Source organism: Gymnoscopelus microlampas (genome assembly GCF_963454915.1).
Source record: "Gymnoscopelus microlampas genome assembly, chromosome: 3".
Classification (NCBI taxonomy): Eukaryota; Metazoa; Chordata; class Actinopteri; order Myctophiformes; family Myctophidae; genus Gymnoscopelus; species Gymnoscopelus microlampas.
In genome coordinates this window covers 3,750,331-3,765,082 of record NC_139940.1, presented here as the reverse complement: position 1 = coordinate 3,765,082, position 14,752 = coordinate 3,750,331, and the positions used below count along the sequence as shown (strand labels likewise).

At 46.2% G+C, this 14,752-nt stretch overlaps 1 long non-coding RNA gene across 1 annotated transcript; it reads left to right on the top strand.

Moving 5' to 3' along the window:
- The first annotated feature begins 342 nt into the window (after positions 1 to 342).
- LOC311041988 lies at positions 343 to 5,274 on the top strand. The gene is made up of 3 exons (XR_014600446.1): positions 343 to 564; positions 1,228 to 1,661; positions 5,153 to 5,274. It is a non-coding gene; the product is annotated as an uncharacterized lncRNA (long non-coding RNA).
- Positions 5,275 to 14,752: the final 9,478 nt, after the last annotated feature.

Sequence of the window (14,752 nt, the reverse complement as noted above, 5' to 3'; positions counted from 1 at the left end):
TATCTCAGTGTGTGTAGTTTGTAAACCTTCTGATACGTAATTGTGACGATGTTATAAACATAAAAAAAGAACAACACCGCATGTGTCAAACTTACCTGCATAAAACAATTAATATAAATATGAATTAAATATTTCTCATTGATTAATACTTTATTATTAGTATATAGTTTATTTGATTCAGACATTTGTTTTCAACCTGTTATGAATATTAAATTGATAAATAATATATATTTTTGTAAGTGTTTGGGGGGAAGTCGAAACGTGATACACGCCGTAACTCCGCCTCTTCCGGTTCCAACCCGGATGTGGACGGACGTTATTTTTGGCGGTGCCATAATAAACGTCAACATCAGCCTGGGAGCTATTAATATATGAACTACTATGTCATTCACTGCACGTTTACATCACTCTTAACGTCGGGGGCGTGACGGTAACGGGCGTTATGACGTCACGGTTGCGGCTATGACGTGGATAAGGTTGTTTTAACGTCATCATTGTGCAGCAGAGCGGTGTGTGATCAAGGACGCCTCGCGCTACAGGCAACACGACACTTTCACTTTGATGGTGGGTTACATTTTAACCTTTTATTTATTATTCACATGTGTTTGTAGGCTATCAGTGTCATTATACTCACTCTGCTGCAGATACTAGTCAACACAGTGGTTCTCAAAGTGGGGTCCCCAGGAGGTCCTGGGGGGGGGGGGGGGGGGGGGTTCCAGGGGGTCCCTAGCAAAAAGAGTTCAACCACTTTAACCCTAAAATAACAGATCTGCTATTATTTATTTTGTAATAATCGTTACAAAAAATGTTGTAGTAATCCTGGTCTCTATATACTGCCTCCCCCTGGTCAGCCGGGGCGCCTGATGGAGGGGAAAGGAACTGGTTGGAATAACGTGTTCCTTCCACGCGCTACGTCCTACCGGGGAAACTCCCCCCCCCCTGTCAGGTGATAAGAAGCGGCTTGCTAGCTCCTCATGCATTGGAGGAGGCATGAGCTCAGCTTTGGGCTCTCCCTAGGCTGGCAGAGGGAGTGTAGTGCCCAGGATTACTTTAGGCAAATGGCACTGGGTGAAAAAATGGGTTGCAAAGTTGTGGGATATTATATTGGGTCTATGGCCAAATACTTACTTATATCAGTTAGCGCTTAGCATAGCATAATACTTTGAACACTGGCGTTATATTATCATCACAGAAGAAGGTGTATGTTGTGTCACATTCTTTCTGCAGATCTCCCAGGATTGTGACCATGATTGGTTAAAGGGTGGTGACCTCGACTGACCCTGAGAGGAAGTGGCAGAAACGCAAGGCATTGTGGGGCTTGGAGTTTCGTGACGCCACGCTAGAGACCGTATATATAAGTGGTAATTAGTAACGGTATTGGAGGTAGAAGTTTAGGAGGGAGGGGGGGGGGGTTTCTGGAATGGTGAACACTTGCTGCGTTGTGGGCTGCACGAACGGTTCTGTGGAGCGCTGTGCGAACAGCCACGTTCATGGATTCCGCTTGTTCAGCTTTCCTTCGTGGAAGCGCGACTGCGGAGGTCCTCTGGCCGAGTTGACCAGGAGGCGCCGCGCGGCGTGGGTCGCGGCCGTGAGACGCACCGACGTCACCTTCAGCAGCATTCCACAGCACTGGTTGGTTTGTTCGCGACATTTTCACACAGGTGAGTTATGATCAGAAACACACAGCTAACTGGCTTTGTCCAGCGTCTATATCTATCTATACGAACACAACAGGCCCGTGTTCGGGGGAGGGAAGCCGGGGCGCGGAGGGTGATATTTGTCGCTGCACGTTAATCCTTACGGGCTGGGGGTGGAGCCTGTCAGCAGGGAGTTTTGGGCGGGGAGGAGTAGGACGAAGGCCCTACGTCCTCCCAGTGGGGGCTCCTCACTGGTTAGGTGAGTTAGGATCATCATCATGATATAGCAATCATGATGGGGAGGATACAGTATAACGACTAAATTAGGGAGAACAAGAAAACGGCTAACTTCTGGTATTAACTGACTTAGCTACTGGGCTCTTTCTATCTCTTTGTTTCCTTTCTAGGAGGGTTGGGGAGGACTCGGCATGTGATTGGCTGAGCTAGGGAGCGTTCGTTTTGCTTCTCGTGATAAACAATTCCGTCCACCACGACTTGCCAGCGTGGACGGTGCGCTCCTCAATGCGCGCGGCGGCCATTGGCTGCCTGCTTGCCGCGGTCATTCGCTCGCCTGGCGGCTCGCTACTGAGCCTCAAGCCTGCTCGGTCGGTGCACCTGCCTTGCTGTGATAACTAAAAACAAGCGCTCCTCTCGTTATTTGCCACATTTGGGCCACAATAATTAATCATGACAGGAAATGTTCATATTGTCACACACACACACACACACACACACACACACACACACACACACACACACACACAGAGAGGTGAAAACAATACCATCCACGCAGCCTGTCACAGTAAATAATTCCCAGTCAGTGCAGCAGTACTGTCTGTCTGCATCAGAGTTGTTCCGACACCGAAACCAGTATCGGAAATGCTGCCGATATACTGCCTAAATGTATTCCTAGATCAGCGGTTCTCAAACGTTTTAATTTCAAGAACCCCCATAATACGGGTCCATTTGGTTCCATTTGGGCAGTTTCTTACCTACTGCAAATCTACCTACCTACCTACCTACCTACCTACCTACCTACCTACCTACCTATTGAATCATACACCTTTACTTATGTTATGTATACTGGACTTTCGTTTGTATTTCTGAGTTAACAGTGCCTTCCTGTTATTCTATTCTGTGTTCATTTCTTCTCTTTTCTCATTCCCTATTATAACTTCCTGTGACTGCAATGTTGAGCACACACACACACACACACACACACACACACACACACAAATTTCACCCACTCTTTTGCACTCTTATACTGTAACCATCGTGTCATGTGACAATAAAGTTCATTCTAGTTCTGTATGCGATGGGAGTGTGAGGACCAGAGTGTAGAAAAAGAGAGTTGCGTCAATGCTTTGATCTCGCCGCAAAGCGGGACGTTGCCTCCTGTAGTTCCAAACATTGGAACTTCCTCGTTGAGATGGAACGAGAACGTCCGCATTCCGTTCTTACGATGGGAGCCAGCGCTTGTGTTGTCACTCTCATAGTTATATCACGCTGGTGCGGACTGGGCAGGCGACACCAACACGGGCCTCCTGGATCGCTGCCCTCCTGTCTGTAGCACCAGGGTCTGGAGCTCTGAAGTGTTGCTAGCTCCACTGTCACGCCGTGGTGTGTCTAAGTATGTAGGTGGTGTGTCTATGTATGTAGGTGGTGTGTCTATGTAGGTGGTGTGTATGTGTGGTGTGTCTATGTATAGACCCTCCAGAAAAACGCGGGCTAAAATCCTTGATTATGCGGGCTAAAATCCTTGATTTTGCGATGAAATATGCAGGTTTTTTTGCAATTTTATGCGGTGAAATATGCGGAAAGTTGTGAAATATGCGGAAAGTTGTGAAATATGCGGCAATATGCGAAATATGCCAAAAGTTGCGAAAAATGCGGAAATATGCGATGCGAATCGCATATTATGCTATGCGATGCAGCCTTTTTGAAAAAACGTTACCCCCGCATAATTATGCGCCATTTTGCTGATTATGCGGTAAATTCTGCGATCGCATAAACACATTTTTCTGGAGGGTCTATATGTAGGTGGTGTGTATGTGTGGTGTGTCTATGTAGGTGGTGTGTATGTGTGGTGTGTCTATGTAGGTGGTGTGTATGTGTGGTGTGTCTATGTAGGTGGTGTGTATGTGTGGTGTGTCTATGTAGGTGGTGTGTATGTGTGGTGTGTCTATGTAGGTGGTGTGTATGTGTGGTGTGTCTATGTAGGTGGTGTGTATGTGTGGTGTGTCTATGTAGGTGGTGTGTATGTGTGGTGTGTCTATGTAGGCGGTGTCTCCAGCCTCACCCGTTACTCTGACCTTGTTGTCTGTGACCCGCGGGAGGCCTCTGTAGAGGTCTGTGGAGGTCTGTGGAGGTCTGTAGAGGTCTGTGGAGGTCTGTGGAGGTCTGTAGAGGTCTGTGGAGGTCTGTAGAGGTCTGTAGAGGTCTGTGGAGGTCTGTGGAGGTCTGTAGTTTATACTCTGGTGGTTTGGTTTCCAGTCTCTCTACAGAAGTGGTTCTCAAACTTTTTTTAATTTCAAGGATCCCCCTCCAATTTACGTATAAATTAGACCTATTAGCGTCTACAAATCATTTGTACACTCAGAGTCACAGACCTTTTTAAGGGTCCATTTGGTTCAACTATCAATCATTCAGCTGGGGACCCCCTGGAACTCCCTCAAGGACCCCTGGGGGTTCCAGGACGGACCCCACTTTTAGAACCACTGCTCGAACCTGACCTAATCTGAATAAAGGCATGAAAATGCCAAAAATAAAGCTTAAAGGGCAAGACCACTTTGGTAGAGGTTTGGGTTGTGTAGTTACCTTGCCATGATGTAACTCCAAAGGTGGGCAAGAAATGAAAAATAATTGCTCCATTGATTAGAAATTGATAATTCAAAATATGCTCCTCATTGACTTACATTGTACGGTAAAACAGCTCTCAAAGTCACTCTTTTAGCACATATACAAACGCAAACAAAGTTGATTCAGACAATATAGAACATCACCAAACCCAGTACTGTTTTTTTTTTTTTAAATACAAATGTCAACTTCCTGTTGATTTTGCCAATTTTAATAAGTAGAAAACCTGGACTGGATCTGCGGATCCAGATCCAGATCTTCAAATAGTAAAATCAACAGGAAGTTGACATTTTTCATTAAAAAAACAAACAGTACTGGGTTTGGTGATGTTCTATATTGTCTGAATCAGCTATGTTTGGGTTCATTTATGTGCTAAAAGAGTGACTTTGAGAGCTGTTTTACCGTACAATGTAAGTCGATGAGGAGCATATTTTGAATTATCAATTTCTAATCAATGGAGCAATTATTTTTTGATTTCTTGCCCACCTTTGGAGTTACATCATGGCAAGGTAACTACACAACCCAAACCTCTACCACAGTGGTCTTACCCTTTAAGAAACCATGGAATGATTTCTAACAACAATGTACTGAAACATGTTGGGTATAATAAAGCCCTAATACTCTGTTTTTTTTTTGTTTGTGTGTTTGTTTTTCTTCAGGTTATCCAGCCAATGAAATGCTGGAGTGTCATCCAGACTGGTTACCTTCACTCCACCTCGGGCTCAACGACGTGAAAGGAGCAAACCCTGAGCGCTGTGACCGCCGGGATAGGAGAAGACCAGGCACCGCATCACCGGTGACATCATCAACACCCCCCCGACCAGGGGATAACACACCAACACCCCCCCGGCCAGAGGATAACACATCAGGTAGAGTTTAGTTGACCATTGATTAACCCATTAAGACCGGGAACTGTGTCATTTTTAGATTTGAGCTAAAAAAAAGCATTATTTTACACTTTGGGCTATTCAAAAATAGCAGATCTACAAGCTCGTAGCGCGGCACCGAGTGCCGCGCTACGAGCTTGTAGATCTGCTATTTTTGAAAAATCGTGAAAATGTGTGCAAATCTTTGAATATATATATATATATATATTTTTAAAGCAAACATTTTTAACTCAAATCTTTGCTTCTTGGGGGGGTCCCTGGAACAAGATATTTTGATGGCTTCCGCAGCCAAATACATATCATTTTGGGGGGGTCCATGTACATGAAAAAGTTTGAGCACCACTGATATAGAAACATAGGTTTTTCAGAATACTGTTGAAATTTAGGAGACATGTAGAATCGGCTTCAGGTCTCAATGGGTTAAGTACCAACTGAGCATTTTTCGGGCTATTAGAAGTCTAAAATACGTCTAAGGGCTAGGCTAAAACGGGGTTATAATTGGTCTAACAGTGAACGTTTTTTAGACGTCTAGGCTTAGCCTAGACGTTGATTAGCTGTTTTTTAAGTGTCTATTTATAGACCGTCTATATTATAGCCGTTGCAATTACGTCTATAATATAGACATCTATATACAGACGCTTAACCCTGCAAGGCCCAGATTCTTTTCAAGTTGTGATGATTCCTGGCTCTGTGGGGGGTATTTATATGCAAATATTCTGGCCAAAGGCATTGTAAGACTAAACAGTAGGACCCAATGAGGATTTAGAGGTGAAAAAAAAAAAAATAACAGAAAAGAAAAATGATTTAAACTCATTTCTTTATAAAACATACATGTGATCGTGCGATCACACTGGGCCTTGCAGGGTTAAAAAACAGCTAATCAACGTCTCGGCAAAGCCTAGACGGCTAAAAAACATTCACTGTTAGACCAATTATAACCCGGTTTTAGACGGAGGTCTAATAGCTGACTATGGCTCAGTGGGTACATTTTGATGCCAATACTTTTGTACTTTTACTTTTGAATTCTGAACTTTTACTTGTAACAGAGTATTTCTATATTGCAGTATCGGTACCTTAACTTAAGTTAAGAATTTGAGTACCTTTTCCACCACTGTACATATTTCCCCCTGAAACCGTTTTCCAACCAATCACGACACTCGTTTCATTCACGGAGAATGTAAACAGACTTGCAGAGCGTCAATGTCATTTCCTTGGGCTGTACTTCCGCCAAATTCTGGTACTTCCGTTCAGACACTCGACTGGCTAGATCTTGCCCAGCGTGGGCATAAAATGACGTGTCTTAGTTACTCCTGGGTCTCTTCTCCACTTAGAATCCCTCCCTAACATTTGTATACAGTTTTCATTTGTTGACGAAATTGTCAATATATTTAGTCATGGTTTTAATTTAGTCATCATACCACAGATCATTTTTTATTTCGTTTTTTCGAGGTCGGCGAACATCACAGTTTTAGTCGAACACTGGTATATACACATTAAATATTACACAAAATATAGTCATGTCATATTTTCCATTATACAGGGAACACCAGTGAACCTGCACCACCCACACCTCCCCATCCAGCTGACCTGGGATCAGCCCTGACGGAGAACACCACCCCTACACCACCCACACCTCCCCATCCAGCTGACCTGGAATCAGCCCTGACGGAGAACACCACCCCTACACCGCCTATACCTCCCCATCCAGCTGACCTGGAATCAGCCCTGACGGAGAACACCACCCCTACACCGCCTATACCTCCCCATCCAGCTGACCTGGAATCAGCCCTGACGGAGAACACCACCCCTACACCGCCTATACCTCCCCATCCAGCTGACCTGGGATCAGCCCTGACGGAGAACACCACTGTACCTGCACCATCCACACCGGCCGATCCATCCGACCTGAGATCAGCTACGCCTACACCTACATCTACAGCCCCCCCCCGTCCCGCTGACCTGGCATCAGAGATGGATGAGTGTCGGCAGGTGATTCATTGTTTGCATGGATTTAACCCGGTCGTCAGTGTTGCTGCCAGATGGCAAATTTAAAATGATCGCACCGGAGGCTTAAGATGAGGGATGCACCGAATATTCGGCCACCGAAACATATCGGCCGATAACGGTTAAAAAATGCATTTTCGGCTTTCGGCCAAAAGGGTTTTAACGCCGAAACAATATCACGAAAGAAACCGAAACATATCGGCCGAAAGAAACCGAAACATATGGGCCGATATTACTGAAAGACACTGAAACAATGCTATTTTCAAAAAATCTTGGAATAAAATGTGGAATAATATTATTATCTAATTATATAAATGTTTACATTTTACAATCTTTCAGCAGTCAGTCTGGAATTAATGTATGCATTCAAAAGTGCTTAATAAATGTTTTATGGACCCATAATAGTGATTATTATTTAAGTTAAAGGACGACTTCACCCATTTTCAACCTTTCTTCATATAATAGGTCCTCACTAATACTCATGATAAAATGGTACAATTTTTTTCTACTCGGTCTGTGTCTCATAGGAGGGCTGTGGACAGTCCAGAAATCCATCTACCAGTGACATCATTGTTAGGCAGATTTTTTTTTGAACAAGATTTTTTGAAATTATTTAGATTTTCATTAACGCGAGAACAATGCCTTCTATTATTGCATTGCAACTTTCCAGGAATAGAAAGCCTGCAGTTTCTATTAGCTTGGATTCCCCATCGATGATGTCACTGGTAGACGGGTTTCTGAACTGTCCACAACCCTCCTCTAAGACACAGACTGAGTAGAAAAAAATGGTATCATATTATAACGAGCATTAGTGAGGACCTATTGTATGAAGACAGGTTGAAAATGGGTGAAGTCGTCCTTTAAGTTTTGCCATAATCATGTCTTTTGCCATAATCAGGTAGCTGATCAACATTGGTAAACAAATAAATTCATTATATATATATATGTATATATATGTATCATATTCGGCCTTTCGGTGCATCCCTACTTAAAATTATCGTATTTGAAAGAAAACTATCGTTTCACAGACAAAAAAGATAAATCATGCGTGTAAACATGTCATTTTACCAAAGTAAATGTATTATCAAGAAAACAACCTTGTTTCAGACTCCTACGAGATAAAAACGCATCACATACTGTATGCTGTGTGGAAGCAGACTACTTCCTGGACCTTACACAAATAAAATGATGCGACCAGTGTTAATAATGCCTCTAGTACAGATCTAGGGTCAGATTGACTGATTACTGACTGATTTTGAAAAGCCAAACCGGATCCCGAATCAGCAGACAGGGAATTTAGTAGAATTTTTGTGATATTGCGAAATTATCGTACATTTGGGCATTTTTGGAATTATTGATCGTACGTCGTACAGAGGGTAAAATTATAGTACAAATAGGATAATTCGCTTTTAACCACGCTTTTATCCACAGCGACTTACAATAAGTATATTCAACATAGGTAGGGAACTAAACTACTAATCACCCGAGTCATAAGTGCATTCTCTTCTAAAACAAGCAACTAAGAGTATACCTAGTGCTAAAGTAAAAGTGCAATATATCAGCTACCTACTTTCTTAAACAGATGAGACAAATAGGATAATAGAATGAGCAAGAGCTAAAACAAATATGTGTATCGAATAAACAAGATCCAACAAAACAAGAGCTCGTACAACTAATTGACAGCAAGTAGGCCAGACAAAGAGGAAGGGTAGTGTTTCCTGAAGAGGTGAGTTTTCAGCCTGCGGAGAAAGATGGGCAGTGACTCTGCTGTCCTGACATCAGTGACTCTGCTGTCCTGACATCAGTGACTCTGCTGTCCTGACATCAGTGACTCTGCTGTCCTGACATCAGTGACTCTGCTGTCCTGACATCAGTGACTCTGCTGTCCTGACATCAGTGACTCTGCTGTCCTGACATCAGTGTCTCTGCTGTCCTGACATCAGTGACTCTGCTGTCCTGACATCAGTGTCTCTGCTGTCCTGACATCAGTGACTCTGCTGTCCTGACATCAGTGACTCTGCTGTCCTGACATCGTTGGGGAGTTCATTCCACCACTGTGGGGCCAGAACAGAGAAAAGCTGTGACCGTGTAGATCGGCCCGAAGGACCACTGAGCACACACACACACACGGGGCCGGACCCGTTGCACCTGGATTAGAACATTGCGCGTGTGCATCTGCGCGCTTGTGGCATGAAGATGATATCCAAAGCGCCCTCCCTCTCATGAAACGCTGTGTGTGTGTGTGTGTGTGTGTGTGTGTGTGTGTGTGTGTGTGTGTGTGTGTGTGTGTGTGTGTGTGTGTGTGTGTGTGTGTGTGTGTGTGTGTGTGTGTGTGTGTGTGTGTGTGTGTGTGTGTGTGCGCGTGCACGTGTGCGCGTGTGCGCGTGTGCGTGTGTGTGTGCGTGCGTGCGTGTGGGGAGACACGGGCCGTAAATGAAAGTCCTTTGCATCATTCTCTGTCTAACTGTACCTAGTTTGCAGTTTCATCATTCATCCCATAGCTTGGGGGGGTGCTATAACCATGGCGACGGCTCCCATAGGCCAAACGCCGATTCTCCGGTGTTGACACAAAAGACGCTAATAGACGGCTTACATTTTGGGAAAGCTAAAAACGGCGTTGTCATTCGGTGCGTATGGTAATGGTCAGTGGCCGTGTGCAAATTCAGATCAATCGCTCCAGCCATTGAGGAGAACAGGGGAGGACAGACAGATTCTGTCCACAGAGGTTTCCTTAATTATATGTAGGATATGGCAGGGAAGAACAGAGTAAGATCACTTTCTAAATTTTTAACATTTATGGGTCAATGAGTTAATATCTGAAAAATACTGGGCAGCTGTATACCAAAGCTTAACACTGTGCGTGGTGTTCCCACCCCCTAAAAAACTAAAAACTATTGTGGCGTGCGCATTCGGTCTCGTCACCTTTTTCACCTCTGGTCTGTTTTGCACGCCTGTAATAGTGTCATGTGTTCCACAGTGGTGTAAAGTAACTAAGTACATTTACTCAAGTACTGTACTTTACTTGAGTATTTCAAATTCCAATACTTTTACTTTACTCCACTACATCTCAGAGCAAATAGTGTACTTTTACTCCACAACAATTATTTCAAAACTTTAGTTACTTTTCAGATATAAATTATTATATGATAAAACATACATTAACCACTTTAGCCCTATTCTATACCTAGGCTATTTGAAAAAATAGCCGATCTACAAGCTCACAACGTGTCGCATCGCGTTCCAACAGATCAGACCGGACCACGTGTGCGCGGAGTTCTACAGCAGTGACGAGGAGCACTCGGCGGACGAGCTCGTCGACAGGAAGCTGGCGTGCTGGGAATGCGGAGAGAAGTTCCCCTGCAAGCACAGCCTGATGGCGCACTACAAGAGCCACGACGCCCAGGCCACGTGCCACATCTGCAGAGTGACCTTCTCCCGCAAGGTAGTAGTGGTAGTGGTAGTGGTAGTGGTGGTAGTAGTAGTCATTTATTTTGGTCATGACAGGAGAATTCAATATATTCATCGTATTTTATTGTTGTGTTGTTTTATTGGATCTTGTTTAGTCGATACACTTATTTGTTGTAGCTCTTGCTCGTTTGATTTTGTTATTTTGTCTCATCTCTGTTTAAGAAAGTAGGTAGCTGATATTTTGCACTTTTACCTTAGCGCTAGTTATGCTCTTGGTTGCTTGTTTTTGCAGGAAATGCACTTAAAACTTCTGGTGATTAGTAGTTTTCGTTCCCTATCTATGTTGAATGCACTTATTGTAAGTCGCTTTGGATAAAAGCGTCTGCTAAATGACTGTAATGTAATGTATCATATCATATCATATATGGTTTAGACCAAAAAGGTGTAGGCTGAAGCCAATGGCTTATTTTGCCTGTCCTTTACACGGAAAATGTAGAAGAAAGAAATTAACGTAAAGGGGGAAAAAAAACTACGAAAATAAGACAAACACACAAACGAGAAAACAAACAAAAGAGAAAATCAACACAACAGAGAAAAACAAGACAAAACGTGATCACACCAACCCAAAGACAAGACTTATATGTAATTAAGATATCATTGATAAGATAAGATTGGCTTACAAAGCCAATATTCCTTCCAGTATTGAAAATTCAGATTAATGTTCTATATGTATCTATTGTTTTAGATTTATACATTCTTTTAAATGTATTTATGGATCTACACTTTTTTAGTTTGTCGTCCAAGCCGTTCCAAAGATTCACCCCTATGACACTTATGCACAGTGTTGATTACCTCGACTATGACGAAAAATGTCCGTCGACTACCTTTTTTCACTGACGAAAACTGAATAAAAACGAAATAAAAACGGAGCTATGATAGCTAATACGAAGACTAAATATATTGACAATTTCGACAAATAAAAACTAGACTGAAATGTTAGTGAGGGACTAGTGGAGAAGAGATCCAGTAGAACTAAAAGACAAGTCATTTTATGCTTGGTCGCGCTTGGGTGTTGCGCTCTGAAAATAGCCGATCTACAAGCCCACAACGCGTCGCAGCGCGACGCGTTGTGGGCTTATAGATCGGCTATTTTCAGCATGCAACCAAGTGTAAAATCAGCCATTACGACGCCATCAAAGCACCGCCAACATACATTCTAGTCGACTAAATCGACTATAATCCTATGATATTTAGTCGACTAAAACTAGACTAACAGTAAAACATTTCAAATGACTAAAATATGACTAAAACTAAATGGATTTTGATTCAAAAGACTATGACTAAAACTAAATCAAAATTCAAAATAAAAAAAAAGTCAAAATCAACACCACTTATGCATCTACCTTTTTTTTCTTTCAGGTGTCTCTGTACACGCACCTGAAGAACGCGCACTCCATGCACAGCCTGTGCGACGGCTGCGGGTTCATATTTTACGACGCGCACGACTACAACGCCCACAAGTCGACGTCTTGCGGCTCGCGCCCCTCCGGATCGCCTCGCTCTTTTAACGGTAGCGGTAAAAAAGACAGACGGCATAACGAGCCGGCCGAAGAACCACCAGGTACGACGTTGTTGTCGTCGTCGTCGTCGTCGTCTCCTTACGCGCCGGATGTCCCGTCGCCCGACTGCTCCAAGCTGGCGAGTGACGATCACGAACACGATGGCAGAGTAGGTGGAGAGTCTGCGACAGACGCTGACAGCAAGTCACAGACACAGTCCAGACCCTTCACTGCGACAGACGCTGACAGCGAGTCACAGACAGAGTCCATGCCCTTCACTGCAATGGAAGCAGAAAGCGAGTCACAGACAGAGTCCAGGCCCCTCACTGCAACAGACACTGACAGTGACTCACAGGCGGAGTCTATGCCCTTCACTGCAATGGAAGCAGAAAGCGAGTCACAGACACAGTCCAGACCCTTCACTGCAATGGAAGCAGATAGCGAGTCACAGACACAGTCCAGACCCTTCACTGCAACAGATGCTGACTGTGACTCACAGACAATAGAAGCAGAAAGTGAGTCACAGACACAGTCCAGACCCTTCACTGCAATGGAAGCAGAAAGCGAGTCACAGACACAGTCCAGATCCTTCACTGCAATGGAAGCAGAAAGTGAGTCACAGACAGAGTCCAGGCCCCTCCCTGCAACAGACACTGACAGTGACTCACAGGCGGAGTCTATGCCCTTCACTGCAATGGAAGCAGATAGCGAGTCACAGACACAGTCCAGACCCTTCACTGCAACAGATGCTGACTGTGACTCACAGACACAGTCCAGACCCTTCACTGCAATGGAAGCAGAAAGTGAGTCACAGACACAGTCCAGACCCTTCACTGCAATGGAAGCAGAAAGTGAGTCACAGACACAGTCCAGACCCTTCACTGCAATGGAAGCAGAAAGCGAGTCACAGACACAGTCCAGGCCCTTCACTGCAACAGACACTGACAGCGAGTCACAGACAGAGTCCAGGCCCCTCACTGCAACAGATGCTGACAGTGACTCACAGACGGAGTCCAGACCCTTCACTGCAATGGAAGCAGAAAGCGAGTCACAGACAGAGTCCAGGCCCTTCACTGCAACAGATGCTGACTGTGACTCACAGACAATAGAAGCAGAAAGTGAGTCACAGACACAGTCCAGGCCCTTCACTGCAATGGAAGCAGAAAGCGAGTCACAGATGGAGTCCAGGCCCTTCACTGCAACAGACACTGACAGAGAGTCACAGACACAGTCCAGGCCCCTCACTGCAATGGAAGCAGAAAGCGAGTCACAGACAGAGTCCAGACCCTTCACAGGTGTTGAGATCAAACAGGAGCCCCCCGACCGCGTCGAATGCGACGAAAGCACGCCACACCGGAGCCCGCTGGTGAACGGCCTGACGGCGGATGGCGAGCTACGGCAGCGTTGCGGCCACGTGACGGAGGATCACGCGTACGCCATGTCCTGGGAGATGAAGGAAGAAGGAGCAGAGGTTCCCGTTGACCGCGGGGGCGGCGAGAGCACGGCCGGCCGCCACGACCCGGACCCGGACTCGGACCGGCACGCGGGCGACGACGGCGCGAAAGACGGCTCAGCGAAGCAGGGAAGGAGGCCGCAGCGGGAGGGCACGAGGAGGTCGGTCCGGATCGCCAGCATCGTCCCGGCCAACGCCGGCCTGTTGAGCCCTCTGTCCAGCTCCAGCAGCAGCGATGACGACCACTCCGACGAGGACCCCGACTGGGGCACGGAGAGGGCGAGGGCCGACGAGCCCAACGACAGCCACCTGAGCATCGGGCCGCTCAACGCCATGTGCGTCCTGTGCGGCAAAGGCCCGTTCCGCTGTCTGAACGCGCACAGGATGCGCTGCCCTGTGAAGAAGGGCGTCCTGCAGTGCTGCCACTGCAAGGGGCGCCTGCCCACCGAGAAGGAGCTCCTGGAGCACAAGGTGTGCTGGTACGGCTGCGCCCTGTGCCGGCAGATCTTCCCGTTCCACAAGAGCTACGAGGCTCACCCGTGCGCCACGGGAAGCCGCCAGCCGTTCATCCTGATGAGCTGCACGGCGTCGCCGGTCATCGCCAACATCAACCGCTGTCACCTGTGCGACGCCTTCTTCTCCACCAACAAGGACCTGCTGAACCACAAGGTGGAGGCACACAGCACCAAGTTCAGCATCAAGGTGTCTCTGCCGGACGCCCCCGCCCCCGACCTCGGACATGCTGCTCAAGCCCCTCCCGGTCAGTCGGCCCCCGCCGGCCCCCCGCCCCCCTACCCGCTGCACGTGGCCCCCGCCCGGCCTCTGGCGGCGGGGACGTCCTCCGCGTTGACGTACCGTCCCCGGGGTCTTCCGTATCGTCCCCGGGGACCTCTCCCTCCTCCTCCTCCGTACACCGCGGCCCCCGTGCCGGTCGGCTCGGCCATCGCC